This window comes from Thamnophis sirtalis, unplaced genomic scaffold (genome assembly GCF_051295495.1).
Source record: "Thamnophis sirtalis isolate CommonGarterSnake01/CBP01778 unplaced genomic scaffold, rThaSir2_p1.2 scaffold_3, whole genome shotgun sequence".
In the NCBI taxonomy this organism is placed as follows: Eukaryota; Metazoa; Chordata; class Lepidosauria; order Squamata; family Natricidae; genus Thamnophis; species Thamnophis sirtalis.
Window position 1 is genome coordinate 167,163,414 of NW_028261383.1, and position 19,375 is coordinate 167,182,788.

General features: G+C 42.4%; 1 protein-coding gene across 1 annotated transcript in view; it reads left to right on the forward strand.

Moving 5' to 3' along the window:
• Window positions 1-6,013: 6,013 nt before the first annotated feature.
• The window catches only part of GATA1 (GATA binding protein 1), a 28,685-nt gene continuing 15,323 nt past the window's right edge, over window positions 6,014-19,375 (forward strand). Inside the window, exon 1 of the mRNA XM_087710793.1 lies at window positions 6,014-6,129. The gene's annotated coding sequence lies outside the window, so the exon portion shown is untranslated. The remainder of the gene's footprint in view (window positions 6,130-19,375) is intronic.

A 19,375-nucleotide genomic window follows, 5' to 3' on the forward strand; every position in this document is an offset into this window, starting at 1 on the left:
CTCAAAGGAGAGAAATAGACCATGAACCACCATGGAAAAAGCCTTCTCTTTGGAAGTTTCCTACTTCATATGAGATGGCAGGGATATCCAGAGCTGGTCTTTTATTACAAAGTGTCTGGATAGAGAAAGATATATAAATATGCCCGGTTTCCTCATAACATGCTCTGTAATACCCTAAACTAGCTCTCACCCCATCACTTTCTTTTAAAACTAAGACTCTATCAATCTCCATCTCCTGCTATTCTCATGCAGTGAGTAGGGGTTTGAAGTGAAGATATGGGAGGGACATTAAAACCACAAAATAATTATTTTGCCCCCAAATAGCTTTAGCAAAGATTCCTTTTGAATTTCCAAAAGAGCCTCTCATGTGCTTTCTACCAATCCCCCTTACTCTCAGTGACAAATTCTTTCAATAGATCAGTGGGGGCTGCCGTTATTAGGAAACCATCTGATGTTCTTTCTTAGCTTTGTCTGACTGATACTCGCAACAGGAAAGAGAGATTTTATACTCTCTTAGTGAGCTAGGCTGGACAAGTCCTTGCAAGTTTCTTGGCAGGATTTTAGAAGTGGTTTGTCACTGCCTGCTTCCTCGGGCTGAGAAAGAGTCCTGGCCCAGGTGCCCCAGCTGGCTTGATGTTTTAAGTGGGACTAAAACTCACAATCTCCCAGTTCCTAACCTGATACTTTAAAGTGATCCACTTTTAAGATTGCCACTGTCTTAAAGAGAAGGGGCCATTAATGGATCTCTGAATTTTATATAATGGCATAGTAACTAGAGTACAGTAAAACCTCGGGTCACGAATGCTTTTGACCACGACCAAATTGGGTGCCAACCAAAAAGTTCGCAAACTTTTTGCATCTGGTCACAAACAAATACTTGGGTGGCGATCAAACACAGCCATGGTGATTTTCCCTTCTGCACCATTTATTTATTTTTTTTGTACGGGCATGTGCAGTCTTGCTTGCTTCCGGTCACGACCAAATCGGGTTGCGACCAAAGTCCTGGAATGGTTTACGGTCGTGACCGGAGGTTCCCCTGTACTGAAGTAGACCTAACATTAAGTCCATTCTTGGCTGTGGAAACACACTGGATGAATTTTGACCGGTCCCTCTCATTTTGGCCTATTTCAATGGGTAGCTATTAAGGAAGTAAAGCAAAAAGTGAACACAGACACACCAAAAATCCTGGAGCAATTTTGTGCAAATTGTTGAATAACCCTAACCCTAACCCTAATTTCACCCGTCGTGGTATTATTGATAAAATTGCTAATGCGGTGGATAATGGGGGTTCTTTAAGTGCTTTAAAATTATAATGATAGACCTTGGCACATTCTGTCTCATTTTCAAGGTTTCAAGCTTTATTAGCATTTGTATGCCGCCCACTCTCAAGAGACTCTGGGCGGCTCACAGATAAAACAGGGGACATATATAAAAAATTAAAATAAAAACAAACATAAAAATTACACAGCCTGCATACAGCTTAGAGTGGGGCTGGATAAATCAACAGCCCCAGGCCTGCCGGAACAGCCAGGTCTTAAGAGAAGAAGGCCAGAAGAGTAGTAAGGGTCCGGTTCTCTACGGGGAGATTGTTCCATAGGGCTGGAGCAGCTACAGAGAAGGATGAGAGGGTACTTCAGGATTAGAGGGTAGTGGTTGTGCAAATGGGGTAACAGAAGTGGCCTTGCTGAGGCTCTCCTCATGTGGTTCCAGAGATAAACCAATATTCAGAGAATTGCTTGACACCTCATCTGAATTTTGCATCAGAAACCTACTCTGGCTCTACCCCCCACTCTTTCCAAGATTGAACACAGGACTGGCACAATATCATTACGCAGAAAGAAAGAGATGTCCCACAACTTCAACACATTCTCAAAAAAAGAGACAAGAATTTCAAGTTTCTGGCCTTCATGCTTGTAATGAAATGAATGTCTGAAATAGGTGCCAACCTCACAGTAGGCGTAGTTTTACAGTTGGTTTGTAGTTTACACCAAACCTTTGGTATCAGGAATCTTTCAGGAAAGCTATTATTATTTGGAAGAAAATCACGGGAATGGGAAGTGAGGCTGTAATAGGCAGAAGAGGAGAAACAGATATGACAGAAAAAGAGCATTCCGTAAGAAAACTTGGAATTGAAAAGGCTACATTGATCAAGCTTTCTTTGAGGTAGGCCAAGTCAAGAAACAAGCATTGACAAGTATTGCAGGAATGCTCTTCATTATCGTTGAGTGCAGAAACGGAACTTTGAAACCTGCAAGTGTTTCTCTCCGTCCCATGTCATAACTTGCAAAAAGGGGATATTCTGAGTTTCTTCCTTATGCTTTCCTTTTCTCATTCGTTTCCTCTTAACGATTCCCTCATCCCTTCCCTGTTCCCAAAGGCAGTTCTACCTTCCTTCCTCTTGATAATACACGGGTTACAATGTCTGTCTGCAATAATTATAACATGATTGTCCAACAATGAGGAAAATGGGATATAAATAATGAAATATAAAGCGCTTCACTTTTGATTGATTTAAAATGTGAGGACTAGCAACTTGACTTCGGCTCGTGTCTCTCTCGCTGAGGTGAGGAATGATCACTGACTTGCCCGGAGGAAATGTTCGGGTTTGGGGCCCTTTCCCAGTTTTTGGCGTTTTCTAGGATGCCTGATAGTAGACTAGTTTGCAAAACTGTTTTTCTTGCTCTGAAGGCTTCAGAGAAGCTGCTCCCTAGCAGTCACCCACGCAACTAATGAATGTTTTGCTTCCCAGCTCTGCGCTGTCACTCAGAGCCCAAACCGTCAGTTCAGACTTCTGATAAGGCCTTATCAGAGCTGCCCAGCTCTGCTAACTCACATCTACTGTGCCTTGCAGCTTTCGCACCACCCCAAGAGCTGGGCTGGGGAAAGCGGCAAGCTGCATGATGCACAGGCTAGGGGATTCAAGGGGGTGACTGAAAGGATTGGCTCGCAGGCACCCCTCTGCTCCCTGACTCAGCCAGACCAAATGATACCTGTGAAACGGGGGCAAGGTTTGCAGAAACAAGCTTGCTAGAAGGAGGAAGAGCAACCATGCTGGCAGGGTCCCACAGGCAATTCAAGAGGGGCAATCCCAGATCTCCTCAGTGTTGCAATGAATGATGGGAACTATGATAGCTCCCCTCTCCTCACATCCTTGCAGTGAAATGGGGCCTTCAGAAACATAGCCTTTTCTAAATTCTCAGCTTCTGTTCCCAATTGTGAAGGCTGTCAGGCAGCCAGTCAAAGAAGCCGATTTCTAAGCCCACTTTCCAAACAATACTGCAAGCAACACCTATATTTTCTGTAGCATTTGCCTTCTTATACTATAATGCTGTATTAAAGGTGGAAGTATATGTACTGTATATATTCTTCCAAGTGAAATCAAGCAAGATTTGGAAGAGGATAGAAGCATCCTGGGTAGTGGTGGGATTCAAATACTTTAACAACCGGTTCTCTGCCCTAATGATTTCTTCCAACAACCAGTTCACCAAACTGCTCAGAAAGTTAACAACCGGTTCTCCCGAAGTGGTGCAAACTGGCTGAATCCCATCACTACTCCTGGGGCTTAGGACAGCATCTTACTTCCAAATGCGTTTTAATATTTCACATGGTGGCTTTTGTAAGCCCTGATCCAATTACAAATAAATACAGTATTTTAATGCATGGAAAATATAGCCTTCCCTGAGACGAATTCATGACTTCGCAAGTCTCTGCAATGACAACAGGAATAACAAGAACAATAATAATAATACATTGCATCAAAGAAAAATTGATAATAATATTCAGCCTGACTGTGCAACCAACCAAAATAATACAATAGGTTAGAATTTTTTTTACCTTGCTATCGTGATGTGTGCTGCACGGTCTTCTAAAATGAGAATGGACTGGTCAACTAAATATGACAGTCGCTTCCTAATGAATCTAGTTGTCCTTTTCAAACACCAGAACTTAACCTGATAGCACCTGCTGCAATTCACTATCTGGACAGGCAGACCTACAGTTGCAAGGAGAGGAAGGGGAGATTGTGCACTGCCTTTTTTGCATCCATAAATACCTATTTCTAGGCATCTCTCCTTATGCCAGGATGTGTTTGAGCTCTAGTTTCAAAGGCATTTAATTTCTTAGCTGAAGGAGAGAGGAACGGGGAGGGTGAATTCCATTTGTATAAGGCACTACCCTAAAGGCAGGATAAGAGCACCCATCTTTTAACTGAGACTAATTTGGAAAGCCAAAGAAGCCAGTTATTGGTTCTACTTCTCTGTCCTTCAGCATCACTCTCAGACCTATTTTTCTGATCAAGACTAATTGCAAATAAAGCCAGAGCTCTGCTTTGAAGAGTAGCTCTGCTGGACCAGTCACCTTGTGTAATAGGCGGCAAATAAATGTAATAAATAAATAAATCAGCCGAAGAACCAGCAAGTTCAACCCTCTGTTCCCATAAGTTGCGACCCTACCTGAATCGGGAGGCCCTCACAACAGTCACTCGGGCCCTTGTGACCTCTAGGCTGGAATACTGCAATGTGCTCTACATGGGGCTGCCCTTGAAGAGCATCCGGCGACTTCAGCTAGTCCAGAACGCGGCCACGCGAGTGATTGTGGGTGCACCTCGGTTCGCCCACATAACACCTATCCTCCGCGAGCTGCGCTGGCTACCTGTTGATCTCCGGGTGCGCTTCAAGGTGCTACTTGTCACTCATAAAGCCCTCCATGGTAGTGGATCTGCGTACTTGAGAGACCGCCTCCTGCCAATTACCTCCCTGCGACCAATTAGATCGCATAGATTAGGCCTCCTCCGAGTACCATCTGCCAGTCAGTGTCAACTGGCAACCACACGGAGGAGAGCCTTTTCAGTAGCAGCTCCGACCCTTTGGAACGATCTCCCCGTGGAGATTCGTACCCTCACCACCGTCCAGACCTTCCGCACAGCCCTTAAGACCTGGCTAGCCCGTCAGGCCTGGGGATAAAGATAATCTGTCCCCACTCGAATGATGAATGAATGTTGTTTACTATTTTTACTTTTATGTACTGCTTTGTGTCTATTGTCTGTACCCCCCCTTCCCCATTTTATGTAAGCCGCCCTGAGTCCCCTCAGGGAAAAGGGCGGCCTATAAATACTAATAAATACCAAATACCAAATAATGGCCAATTAGATGCCTTCAAGATGCCCCAAGCAACTTCCTCTTTATGTCTCCCAGAAATTGATTCCCTACTTCCAGTGGAGGTCACTCATACTTTTGTGATCTATTATACAACTGTATACAATCTTCTCCTCCACTAAATAAGTGTCTTCTTTCAGGTTTACCTCCACTGTGGTGTCGTCTATACTTTTCAGTATCCAAACCCAGAAGTTACCACCCGCTGTCTATACCACCTTCTTTATACATGAAAGCTCTGGAGAACAGTAAAATGAAGCTGGAGAAAAGAGAGAGGGAGAGAGGGAAAGGCTACTAATTGCTACATCTTTCCCACCATGAAAGACTGTGCAAACGATATCTTACATTCCTGGATTCAACTAGTAAGAGATAAGACCGCCACAGATATGTTAACTTTGATGATGAACTTCCTTGTTTTGTTTTTAATTTGCAGGGACTTCAGTTCCCCAGTTACGTTTGGATGAGGTCTGGAGTTCTGTCATCCTTGCTTATCCTTATCCTTACTAAATGCAGTGGCCATTTCAGGCTTTAATACAGGTTCCCCGAAGTTAGATTTCTACTCTCCGACTTCAGACTCTGGAGCTTATCCTTGAATTGACTGCAGTGGGAAAGTGTTAATTTCATTGGGTTCATACGGAAGCTGTAGGAGTGTTCCCCCTACATATAAACATACATGCAGTCTTTTTTCCCCCTGTTCTTCATCTTCCTTGTCGGGGCCCTTTGGAGAAGGCGGAGACATCACTTGGGTGTCTGCTTGCTTCTTCTTCTTCTTTTTTTTTTTCTTTTTGGTCCCCTCCCTGTTTCTCTTTTGGTCTCCTCTATCATCAACAGGCTGGGATCTTTTAAGAGGGCTCAGTTGAACAGATCAGCAGCCAGAAGTGGGAACACTTTCTCCAAGGTCAGCCCAACTTTTCTTATTCTCCAATTCTGTGGACCAAGAGACATCCAGAACTTAGAGAAGGTGTGCCCTCAGCATCAGGTCAGTTTGATCCGCTATATGGCCTAAAATGCTGTGGTTTAAAACACGCCTGTTGCTTTTTGGTTGGGATTTTGATGATTGAGAGATGGCCAGGAAAGACTAAGAAAGGGAACTAGTATTAAAGGGGGGTGGGGAGGGAAACTAGACTGAAAAATACAAGCTGGAAAAAGAAATGGCACCATGGTTGTCTAGAGAGCTGGAAATAAGCTCTATCTAGCTGAAGTTGGTCTTCTGAAATTGAAACATAAAACAGGGCTGGTTGTATTTGTCTGTAAGGGAAATGCATTTGGGACATGGGTAGAGGTACCCTATCTTAGCTCTTGTTTGGGTATGATAAAGAAAACAAGTTCTCGGGTGGTTTGGGGCAACTTCTCATGCTGAAGGCAGCTTCTTGCATTTATGTATATGGCATAACCCCAGCTGTAGGCAATGGAAAAATGAGAATGCCTTTTCTGCTGGAAGTAGTAAGATGGGTGGTTTACCTGCCTGCTGTCTTCCTTTTCTAAAAAAAATTAAGGAAGGAATAGTGTTCGAACCAAATTTGTTAGAAATAATAGAGCTATTAGAGAAAGCTACTGATTATAGTGGAAGAGAATATTTAGAACTTCTAAAAACATATGAAGTGGTCTTAGAATATGTAATGCTACAAATAAATGAACAAAAAAAGGAGTATCTTAGTGAATTGAGATTATTTTTTAAAGCTGTACATTTCGGGGACAATGTGGACAGATGATCAGCGATTCAGAAAGATGTCTGTCAAAACTATAAAGAAGATAGATTTGATAATTGAAGAGCAGGATATAATAGATTCATAAATAAGCAGGTGGTCAATGCTTGTCAATTTCTTGCCAGGGCAAGATGAGTTTCTGTATCTGGAGAATAAGTCTTAACAGACAGATGGGAAACATTCATACTTGGCATTGGGACCTGGTGAATGCATTAAGACTTGCTTTTGCCAAAACATACAAGGAATCAGGTAGAGTGCGCTGGTATTCCGAATTCTTACAGAGTGGGTTGGGATTCTGAGTTTTTCTTGTTATTAAGTGAACTAGCTTTCTGCATTCCAGTTGTTGGAAACAAAGGGGGAAAAAAGGAGAGAATTTTTTTTGTCCAGTTACTATAAAAAAATAATGTGGAGAACATCAAGTGTGAGAATAAAGGGCTTGGCAGCTGACTGTCAGTAAAAAGGCTACAGGTTATTGAGAGAGCAAAATATAAATTTAAAAAGAAAATATACTGTATGACCGTCAGAACAGAATGGCGAAAAGAGAGCATTGCTTGGAAATGGAGAAACAGGTCACCCAAGAGTCGTGTAGACATTTTTAGAAAACCTGGACTGAGAGATTGATATACTGCAAAACAACTGCATTGAGTCAAGAATGGAAGGAAGGCAGTTGCCCTTTCTTGAATACACACAAAATGAAAGTGTGGGGTTGCTGAAATAGTGGATGGAGCAGAGGCAGAATGCGCTAACAAAATGTTATGAAATAGAGAATCCCACACCCGCCCCAAAGTGTGCATCAATCATGTTCACTACACAATACTGGAAGAATATGGTAGATGGCCCAAACATATCAATCTAACCAGTTCCTCTACAGGGAAACCTCATGTCCATATGGAGCCCCCCTCCTACACTATAATTCCGTGCCCTTGCTTTTCAGCCAAGGAGGCATTTGCGTCCCTTTTTAGAAGCAAGCGATCAAGCAAACTTGGTTTATGTCAGAAGGATCTGGCGCCATAGTTCCATATAACTAAATCTAAAATCTGGCTGTTCAACTTCCTGGGGGAACATGGTCCCAGCACTTCATGTGAGATTGTGGAATTGTGCAATCTCCTGAATGAGCCTTAGAGACAGGGAACCTGACTTCAAGCCATGATTTCAACACCGATTCCTTTTCTATAAAATGGACATCATACCCCAAATTACACTCATGCATATATAAACAGGTATGTTTATTTTTAATTGAACATCTTTCTTAGGAGAAACAAAAAATGCCTCAAAAGTCTGCAATCAAAGAATGAAGGAAGGGAAGCATATTGACGCTGGGACCCTATGAGCGTGCTTTACTTTATGCTAAACAGAGTTGGTTATGCTATAATTAATCTGAATTTTAACATAGCCCCAAAACCCCTTGGCGTATTAACAAGATATCATCACAATTCTCCCATGGCACTGTGTCCTTGCAATGAGAGGGAGAGTACTTGAGAGACCGCCTGCTGCCAATTACCTCCTCTAGACCGATTAGATGCCACAGATTAGGCCTCCTCCGAATTCCATCCGCCGGCCAGTGTCGACTGGTGACTACTCGGAGGAGAGCCTTCTCTGTGGCCGCTCCGACCCTCTGGAACGAACTCCCCGTGGAGATTCGAACCCTCACCACCCTCCAGGCCTTCCGCAAAGCCCTTAAAACCTGGCTGTTCCAACAGGCCTGGGGCTAAAAAGCTTCTACCCCCTTCTCGAATGGTATGACTGTTGTGTGTTTTAAATTATGTATTGTTGCGTGTTGTTTTAATTTTTTTTTTGTCTGTATCCCCCTCCCTTAGTTGAGTTGTGAGCCGCCCTGAGTCCCCTTCGGGGGAAAAGGGCGGCATATAAATAAAATAAACATCAAACATCAACATCAAACATGATCTCACAAGGCAGGCCACTATTGTTATTCCCATGTTGTGGTGGGCGTGTGGGCTAAGAAAAAGTAGACACCACCACCCCCTTCCACCCAGTGAGTTACTTTCAGAGGCAATTTGGAATGGAAAATGTTCAAGCTTATATTCTTTGCAACTATACTACATCGAATATAAACACATCTGCTGCTACCTACACAAACTTCCAGGATAGAAGGAATTAGATTTCTAATGAAAATGCTTTAGAACCAAAAAAAAAAGAAGACCAGGAAATTCTCTGGTCTAGTGATTAAGGCTCCAGGCTAGAAAACGTCAGACATGCAAGCAAGCCAGTGACTTTGAGCTAGTTTGAAAAAGTGATTGGCCCGGCCCACCTCGCAGGGTTTTTGTTATGGGGAAAATAGGAGGATGAAAGAGTATTAGATCTTTGCCTTCTTCAGTTTTATAAAAATAATAAAGTCATTTTTAAAAAAAATACTTTCATCTTTAGTTATTATTGGCAGTAGAATGTTCTGTCAGCCTTGGCCTTATCCCGAGTCCTTCTAACACTGGCTTTGTTTTGTTCATCGGCCACAATTTCCCATAGTTTTTTTTTTGTAGTATAAAGTACCTGACAGCTATAAAAGAGAAGGGAGTCAAGAGAAGCCATCATTATAACGACAGTTTGCTCTCCATCATCACAAAAAGGATGTGATAAGCCTTTCTCTACTAAGAAGGACTACTGGGAAAGACTAAAATCATGAAATTGGGGAAGAAAAAGGCTACTTAAGAATGAGTCTGGAATAAAGAGAAGAAGAACAAGAAGAAGAGGAAAAAAGAAAAAGAAAGAAAGAAAGAAAGAAAGAAAGAAAGAAAGAATTGTAGCCTAATGGTATATGGAGAAATGTTATAAGAAACTGCCTGGATGAATAATAAAGATGAAGGAATAGGCTGGCAATGTAAATCTGGCTTGATAATATACGCAAATCTAGAATGCAGTGAAAGGGAGGAAATTCTTATTAGTGTTTCTGTCTCTCTCCGTAAAGCCTCTATGCCAATTTCCTTCTGCTGCCAGAAATCATTGAGTCTGATTTAGTATCTGTCCTGGTAAGAATCCATGCAAAGTTCAGGAAATTGGTTAGATTTTCCCTGCCTGGGTTTGGTTGGCTGGGTTTTTTTTGGAAGTGGTTTTCTTCCTATCCTGGTTCAGAATATTGCCGAAACTGTTTGGAGAGAATGATATCCATACCCAATATTTCCACAACCCTCTTTCCAAGCTCTTGATTTACCTTCAGCCTCTTGGCTTCCAAATCCCTGGATTCTTTCAAAGGTCGAGGCTCTGTTGTCCTGCAAAGTTTCTGATGGGAGATGCAGTGAATTGAGAGAAGCTCACTGTAGGGAGCATCTGATCTCTTTCAAGGTGGTTTAACATTGCTGCTTCAGTTGCCCAGGCACCCCCCAATAACAAATACCCTAGAGATTATTATCCGAATTATCTGGGGTTGGCAGTGATAAAATGCTATAATCATCCCTGGGACCCACATCCCTTCTTCTCTTTCCCAGCGTAGATCAGAAACAGCAGGTTGACTTATGTGGAGGACATCAACTGTAATTTGGGCTAAAATGAAATATTAAAAAGGAAATTTCATTCTTGCTGATAACGGCTGGTGCGGCTGAAAGATAAGGTGATATCTCCAATGTTTGTGACAGAGTTGGTTTGATGTATCACTGTTGATTGGGGAGGGGGGTAGAAAATCTGGAACATTTTTACTCTTGGGGCTATATTGGATATCAGCAAACATGCCTACTATTGCAAAACGAAAACAAAGGAAAAAACCCAGCCAAAATACCATTCTTGTTTTGTCCTAGAATTACTCGGCAAAAGTTGAAACGTGCTTCTAATAATTCTCTTATTAGGAAATGTGAATGGCCTGCAGAACAGCCTTCTACAACCATTATTGCTAAAGGAAGTTCCTATAAATGGGCAATTCCTAAACCAAAAAGGCAGATCTTGAGGTTCTGGAGCTGCAAATGGTTCCCAGAAGTCTTAAATGCAATTCCCAAGATTCTTCAAAAGTTGCTACCTATTGATATTTTTAAATATATGATCAATGGGAAATCGTTACATGCATAAACTATGTTTATTTAAAGATAATTCTATTTAAATTAAAAAACAATTAAAGTCTAGTTATTTTTTTCATCGTGCCATCTGTCCAATTTTTGAAATGCATATCAGCTCAATTAGTATGGCCAACATCTGGAAAAATGTTGCATCTTTGGATCCTAGACTTACCAGTCAAAAGTTACGAAGCAGCTTTTTGTGTGTGGGGAAAACAACCACCTCCAGCAATGGAGCACTCACAATTCTAGGTATTCCACTGATTAATTATTCTTACTGTCAAGAAATCCCTTCTCATTTCCAGATTGGATCTCCCTCTGACAAGCTTTCACCCGCTGCTTGTCCTGCACTCAGGTACTATGGAGAATAAATCCAACTCCTCTTCCCTATGATAACCCTTCAAGTATTGGCAGATGGCTATCAGGTTTCCCCTCCCCTAAGTCTTCTCTTCGTTAGGCTAAATATACCTAGTTCCATTCACTATTCATCATACAATTTAGCTTCCAGACCCCTTACCTTCTTTGTTGCTCTTCTCTGCACTCTTTCTAGGGTCTCAATATCTTTTCGTATCATGGTGACCAAAACTGGACTCAGTATTTCAAATGTGGCCTCACTAGTATAGTATAAAGTGGCTTCCTGTGATCTTGATGTGGTCCCTCTACACTGCTAATTCATACTTAAGTGGTAGTCCACCAGGACACCTTAGATCCGACTCACAGGTACTACTGTTGAGCCAGGTCAGAGGTGGTATTCAGCCAGGTCTGACAGGTTCTGGAGAACCGGTAGTGGAAATTTTGAGTAGCTTGGAGAATTGGCAAATAGGCTGGCCCCGCCCCCTGCTGCCTCCCAGCTGATCTTCTTTTGTTGCCCTGAACAGGAGAATGGAACTGGAAAGCAGGTTAGTGGGGTGGGGAGGGAATGGGGATTTTGCAGCATCCTTCCCTTGCAATGCCCACAAAGCCACACCACACCCACAAAGCCACGCCCACAGAACCAGTAGTAAAAAATTTGGAATCCCACCACTGAGCCAGGTACTAAAATAATTATTATGTTCTGTATATAAATGGGGGACACAAAATAATCTAGAACCGTGATGATGAACTTACGCCTTCACTGCGCATGCACACATGCCTCCCGCCGGCCAGCTGATTTTCGGATCTCTGCCGCACATGTGAGAGACATGCACACATGTTCAGGGATGGGGGGTCACCCGTGCATGTGCAGGGGGTAAGTGAGCGCAGGGGTATGCGGTGTGCTCCCCGCGCCACATTTTTGGTCCCAGGAGGCTTCAGAGAGGCCAAAATGGGGCAGGGGGGATGTCGCATGCATGCATGGAGGGAGCGTGGGGGGGGCCATGCGCACATGCGCAGAGGGTGGAGCACATTGCATTATGGGTGTGGGCATCCATGTGCGCTTGTTGCACACACGCACAATTTTGGCACGCAAAGGCAAAAAGGTTAGCCATAACTGAACTAGAAGATAGTATCAGGGAGCAGTACTGCAGTTATACTCTTCATAAACTCACAAAACAAAATGAAATGCAAGAAATCAGAAGAGGGCTGTGAGCTGAGGTTAAAGACCTATCTAGCCCAGTATTTTGTATCCATGGTGGCTAACAGGAGTGTGATAAGCCGAGAAGCAAACAGAGGGGAAACACTGCCACTTGAATTTGAATTTGAATTTGTGTTTATTTGTATGCCGCCCTTTTCCCTGGGGGGACTCAGGGCGGCTCACAATCAAAAGGAAGAGGGGAAACAGACTTGTACAAATAGACAATACATAATTAAAACGCAACATTCATACCATTCGGGCGGGTCACAAACTTTAGCCCCAGGCCTGACGGGATAGCCAGATTCTAAGGGCTGTGCGGAAGGTCTGGAGGGTGGTGAGGGTACGAAGCTCCACGGGGAGATTGTTCCATTGGGTCGGGGCTACCACCGAAAAGGCTCTCCTCCGCGTGGTGGCCAGCCGGCATTGGCCAGCGGATGGAACTCGGAGGAGGCCTAAACGATGAGATCTGATGGGCCGTATGGAGGTGATCGGCAGTAGGCGGTCTCTGAGCAATTGTTACCTATCACCAGTGATCACTGATAGCCGTATTCTCCACCAGAATCTATGGAGGTTCTCAATTATCCAGGTTGCCCCGAAGGTGCTATTCCAAAAGGCAATTGGACATGCTTAGTTTTTTCCCTTGAAAATGTTTCCCTTTCTCATCCAAGAAGCTTCTTCCGTTCTGTCCGTTCAGAACTGAAGAAGCTTCTTGGATGAGAAAGGAAAACATTTTCAAGAAAAAAACAAACAAGAAAATCCAGAAAAGCACCTTTGGGACTTCCATCAGAGTTCTTATTTTTCTTTCAAAGCTGTCCCTTTTCCTTTGTCTTGAGTAGCAAATTCCATAATTTAGTTCAAAACTAAATTACTCAGAAAATAAATATCATCGTTAATCTGATTAATATCATCCCTTGCCCTCCTTTGGATATTTCCCTAAAAACTCAAAATTAGTAATGTGCGTATAAGTCAAGATAATTTTTTCTTCTATATGGTATAGTTTGGTTCTTAAGAATAAGCTCTCACCAGTTTGACAACATGGGATACTTTATTTGGATTCCCTTCCCTTAAATTCCAATCTTTAAAAAAAAAAAAAAGCATTACATTGATCTCTTTTCCAAACTTTCAGAGAGAGCATCTTACGTTTTGTTAATCAATGAGCAGAGTCTTGATCAATCAATTTGCCTGCTATCAATTTGTCAACTCCTAGAACTGCATTTCCAGTCACCATTATTTATCACGCCACCTTGAAGTATTTTCCTGAAAATGTAAGTTGAGGCTAGATCTCTCCCTTACATTTTATGTCATGAGAAAAACTGTCAATTAGTCATAAATATTTGTGCGGTGTCGTCATTCTTTTAATTCTATATTCCAGCCATCCTCCTACAAGATGTTTGTTCTCTAATATATTTGGTTATAGTCAATTATGGTCTTTTAATATAACTTGTCATTTTTAAATCTTATTATTAAATTGCATTTCTTTTTTTTGAGAAATTTTTTTATTGTTTTAGTTAAACAAAAAGACAAAAAAAACCATCCTTCGTTACATCTTGTTGAAAGCGTATCGATTGGTTACAAATATATTCCGTGCGTTTCTTCCACAATCCTTACATGTGCTTCATTCAAATCAGGTTGTACATTTTAAGTCAAGAAAGAAAAGTTATGTATTTTACTATCCCTGTACCATAATTCTCATTTAGCTACCATTGTTTAAACATGTTTTTATCTAGAATCATTTATATTAAAAGACACAACCACCTACTGGCATTCATTTGCAATTTCAATAGATCTCCAATAACATTGCACCTTTATAACATATTCTAAAATTAATTCGGTTAAGTAAGATATCTAAGCGTTCCCCCCCCCCCCCCCCCCGGTAACACACCTGTATGTATCATTAAATATTGTCCCTTGACATTTCATTGTTACTATTGTAGTTAACTAAAAGTTATTTACTGTTTATCTCACCTCTCCTCTCCAGGCCTATTAAATTGCATTTCTTTTGCATGGGATTGCATTCCTTGATATCCTTCTCATTTAGATAAATCTTTCCATTCTTTTCTCTTGTTGATATAATTCCCAAACATTTTGGATATTTTTTCCTCCCTCCCTCCCCCCTTTTCAACATCCTTTTTACAACTGCTGGTTTTTGAGGAAGCTCTTGGTTGAGAATCAGATATGTTGGTATGGAATTTTAAAAACACAGGAAAATAAAACTCCCCCTCCCTTTCCCAGTTAAATAATAGGAGCAGCTTCCTAGACACCTGAAGGCCCTGGAAATAGAAGACCAAACCTTTGGGACAGGTTGGGCTCCTGCAGAAGAATATTCCCTAGGGGCAGGCCAGCTGCTGAGAAGGTCTCCCTCTAGTATACACCCACTTGATGGGAGGAACCCAAAACATTCCTTCCTGGTTGTGTAGATGGATAATTAAAACAGTAAAAACTGTTACCTATGTAGTCGATCATGAGTTGGTTCACTTCTTTTTTGAGATGGGAATAGTTATTTATCCAGAGGAGGATAATTATAGACCTCTATTACTATAACTGTTTCTTCACCCCAGTCTCTAAACACCTCCTAGATTTCATTCCTGATCTCACAGTCATCATGGTTAAGGGGGAAATTAAATAACTTTTGGGTTGAGAATTGCATTCAGTCCCACAATGAGTCTGGGAAATAGCGCGAACTTGTCTAGTCGGTTTGATACTGGACCTTCAATGATCTGTGTTCTTCCAATTTTTAAAGTCTGCCTTTGGAATCAATCGAAGTTTCCAGCTAAACATTCTGTAAGTTAAATGTGTTACGATTATCTATGCCAGTGGTTCCCAAACTTGGCAACTTTAAGACTTGTGGACTTCAACTCCCAGAATTCTCCAGCCAGCAGAGCTTAAAGCCACAAGTCTTAAAGTTGCCAAGTTTGGGAACCACTGATCTATGCATATGTGACAGTGGTTTGATTTGTTTCTCCAGAGAGAGTACCAAATAATGACTGGCAAAGATACTGGTGGCCACAGCTCTCAATCAGGAGCAATAAGGAGTCTAAGAGCATACCCAGACTACAAAGGAAGTTCAATCTCTCTGAGAACAAGCTGTATCTGTAACCTCAGATTGTCTTACTTTCCAGAACATTCATGACTGACAAAAGCAACTTTGAACTTTAGGGATACAGTTCCATTGCTTCACATTCTCCATTGCTTTCCTCGGTTTCTTCTGAACTTCAAAAGTAAGGTGATGTTGGGATCCATGTAGGCTCCTCATGCTATGCAAACCCTAATCCCCCAAGATATTAGAATCCCTCTAGGAATACAAAGGCCCTAATTTCAGAAGTCTTCATCAACGTGAAGAAAGGTTTGCAGAGAACAGGATTCGCACAAAGATTATGATCCCTCTTCTTGAGCTTTAGCTAAACTTAGTTATTGGACACCTGCTACTGCTATTTTTATTTATTAGTATGCCATTTTTAAATTATTTTTCCAAATGACTCAAGGTGACAAACATATTGGATTGGATTGGATTTATTACATTTATATGCCGCCCTTTTCCCCGAAGGGGACTCAGGGCGGCTCACAATTCAGTCAGGGAAGGGGTACAGACAGGGGATAAAAAACAAACAAACATAACAATACACAATTTAAAACACACAACAACCATACCATTCAAGGAGGGGGGCAAAAGCTCTTTAGCCCCAGGCCTGTCGGAACAGCCAGGTTTTAAGGGCTTTGCGGAAGGCCTGGAGGGTGATGAGGGTTCGAATCTCCACGGGGAGCTCGTTCCAGAGGGTCGGAGCAGCCACAGAGAAGGCTCTCCTCCGGGTAATCGCCAGTCGGCATTGGCCGGCGGATAGAATTCGGAGGAGGCCTAATCTGTGGGATCTAATAGGTCTATTGGAGGTAATTGGCAGCAGGCGGTCTCTCAAGTACCCAGGTCCAATACCATGAAGGGCTTTATAAGTGACGACTAGCGCCTTGAAGCGTATCCGAAGACCAATAGGCAGCCAGTGCAGCTTGCGGAGGATAGGTGTAACGTGGGTGAACCGAGGTGCACCCACGATCGCTCGCGCGGCTGCATTCTGGACAAGCTGAAGTCTCCGAATACTCTTCAAGGGCTGCCCCATGTAGAGCACGTTGCAGTAGCTCATACCTTCCTCCACCTATTTCCTCCACAACAAGATAGGTCCCTTTGTTTTGTATTGCTGTTGGAAATTCGCAAATGAAGACAAAGCTCAAGTTTGTAGTTTTTGACACCAGAGTGAAAAAGCTTCTATTATTTGATACTTCTGTGGAGGGAGGCAGCTACTGCTTGTGTTTAAAAAAATGACTTGAGATTAAGCATCTAATCTTCCCCACTGTTGTATTCCTATTCTCTTTCCAGAAAACATCCATTAAAAATGTTATAGTTGAACAATGTGAACTTGAGAGTACTCTAGTTAGATCATCGGTCCATCTGTCTTGATACTGCAGCAACCTGTCAGATTATTAGAGAGGACTGCTGTCCTAGCTGTATGAACTAACAGGTTTCTTCTAAATATTTAGAGATTACTATTCTCAGAATTCGCAGCCAGCATTCAGAGAGTTGGTAGCAGATTGACAAGCTGGTATTTTGAATTGCAGGTTCCATAACTTTTGACATTTACCATGATGGTTCGATTGATGGGAATCATAATTCTGACATCTAGAGGAAATCAGGTTTCTACCTCTGACTGGAGAAAGTTCTGTTCATTATGGATAATAGGATATATCGGTTAATGAATGTTCATGGCTTTAATATTCCTCTGGCAGGCTTGCACAGCACTCTTGAAGAATGAAATGGGTGACAAGTTTGTGATTCTGTGGTTTGGGTTATAACATGTTGTCTGAACCGGACCAACATGCTAGGTCTTTGAATTTTTTAAATTTCTTTTGACGTAGCCCATGATGGTTAAGTAAGGACTTGGTATGTTGCAAGAACCAAGCCTATGTATCATACCCCAGATGGCATCCAAAATTAGATTTGACTGGTGGAAGCAGATTATGAAGTTGGTGAGATATCTAGACATTATTTATAATACTCTTAGTAAATTCATTTGCTTCGTGTTTATTTGAAAATGTATATGTCTTTTTTTTTTAAAGGAACACTGGATTATTAATATTTTTAACAACCCAATGTCTAAAAATCTTTGGAAATTTTTCCTCAGAAGGCAAATTATGCTAAAACATTGTCCTCGGCATTCCTTGGTTATTAGGGAAGGAGATTTGTGCGCAGTAAAGAAGTTCAGGGGATGATGCAGAGGAGGCCTCATCATTTATAGGAAATATTTTTACCTGGAACTCATCACTTACACTTTGATGGGTGAAGCAGAATCTACTTTTCTGACAAAGGAGAGGTTTAAAATAGGAGTGGGGAAATACCTATTCTCCCCACCCATCTGCCACAAAGGAGGTGGACAGGTTTGGAACTAAAGGTGAGCAGAACCATCCTCCTGTTATTTCCATGTGCCATAACTTTTCTCTTAACGCTTCAGAACTGCCCAGAAAGACCAGGTGGCAAATTATCTGACTTGTGAGCAAACAGCTATTTCCTCTGCGTCACTCCACGGACCACTTTCGGCTTTTCTTTTGCTTTTCTCTCTCTAAACTCCTCCCCACAGTTCTAAATTAGAGCAAAAGCAAGATGAAGTTAGGCTGAGGTTCCCCTGCAATAGTGTCTGCCCTGGTTTAAGAGAAACAGATGGAACTTCTTAAGTGGATCTTTGTCTAATCCGCTTAACATTGTGACTGGCCCAGCGCCTCTGGAAGTTCAGAAGCAAAATAGGAGGGGGGGAAAAAAAACCCATGGCAATTCTGGTTATATGCTGTATATATCCAGTTCCTCTGAGGTTGTCAGGTTTTACAGCTACACAGGAAGCTACCAAAGATAAGGTTGCTTACACACAAGTGGGGGCTTATGTTTTGTTTAATTCACACCACCCGACTCTTAACCAATTCTGGGCAATGTATAATGAAACCAAGCAAAATGAAAGTAGAATATTTATTATTTATTTATTTATTTATTTATTTATTTATTTATTTATTTATTTGTCTTGTATGCCGCCCACTCCCGGAGGACTCCGGGCGGCTCACAAAAGACAAGGGAAAGGGGGGAACAAGACAAAGACAACATATTAAAAACAAAACCAACATTCACAATTTCTGTGGAGGTAGATGCTTCTCAGCTCCCCCCAGCCTGCTGGAACAGCCAGGACTTGGTGGCTTTGTGGAAGGCCGGGAGGGTAGTAAGGATCCGGATCTCAACAGGGAGCTCGTTCCAGAGGGCCGGAGCTGCAACAGAGAAGGCTCTCCCCCGGGGAGTCGCCAGCCGACATTGGCTGGCAGATGGAATCCGGAGGAGACCCAACCTGTGCGATCTAATTGGTCTGAGAGAGGTAATCGGCAGGAGGCGGTCTCTCACGTACCCAGGTCCGATGCCATGTAGGGCTTTATAGGTAGCGACCAGCACCTTGAAGCGGATTCGGAGACTAATAGGTAGCCAGTGCAACTCGCGGAGGATAGGTGTAACGTGGGTGTACCAAGGTACCAAGGTACACCCACAATCGCTTGCGCAGCTGCATTCTGGACTAATTGGAGTCTTCGAACACATAATTATGAACGAAAGAAAAGAACTGATCTGACTAACCGTACCCCATGCCCAATTGGCAGGGGCCTCAAGTGTCCCAGCCCAAGGCCTAGAACAGCACAGTCTTCAAGGTTTTCTGACATGCCCGCAGGATGGGAGCCACAGGGAGATCAGAGGGAACCTCATTTTACTTACCCCGATTTTGTTACTTGGTTTCAAATAGCCTTCTTCAGGTTGGCGTTTTTCAGCATAACTCCCATCTTCCCGCAGCAGCGCAAACAGATGTTGCCTAATACAGGTACTCCTCAACTTAAGACCACAATTGATTCCAAAATTTATGTGGCTAAGTGAGAAATTTGTTAAGTGAGTTTTTACAGGGACTTAGGGCC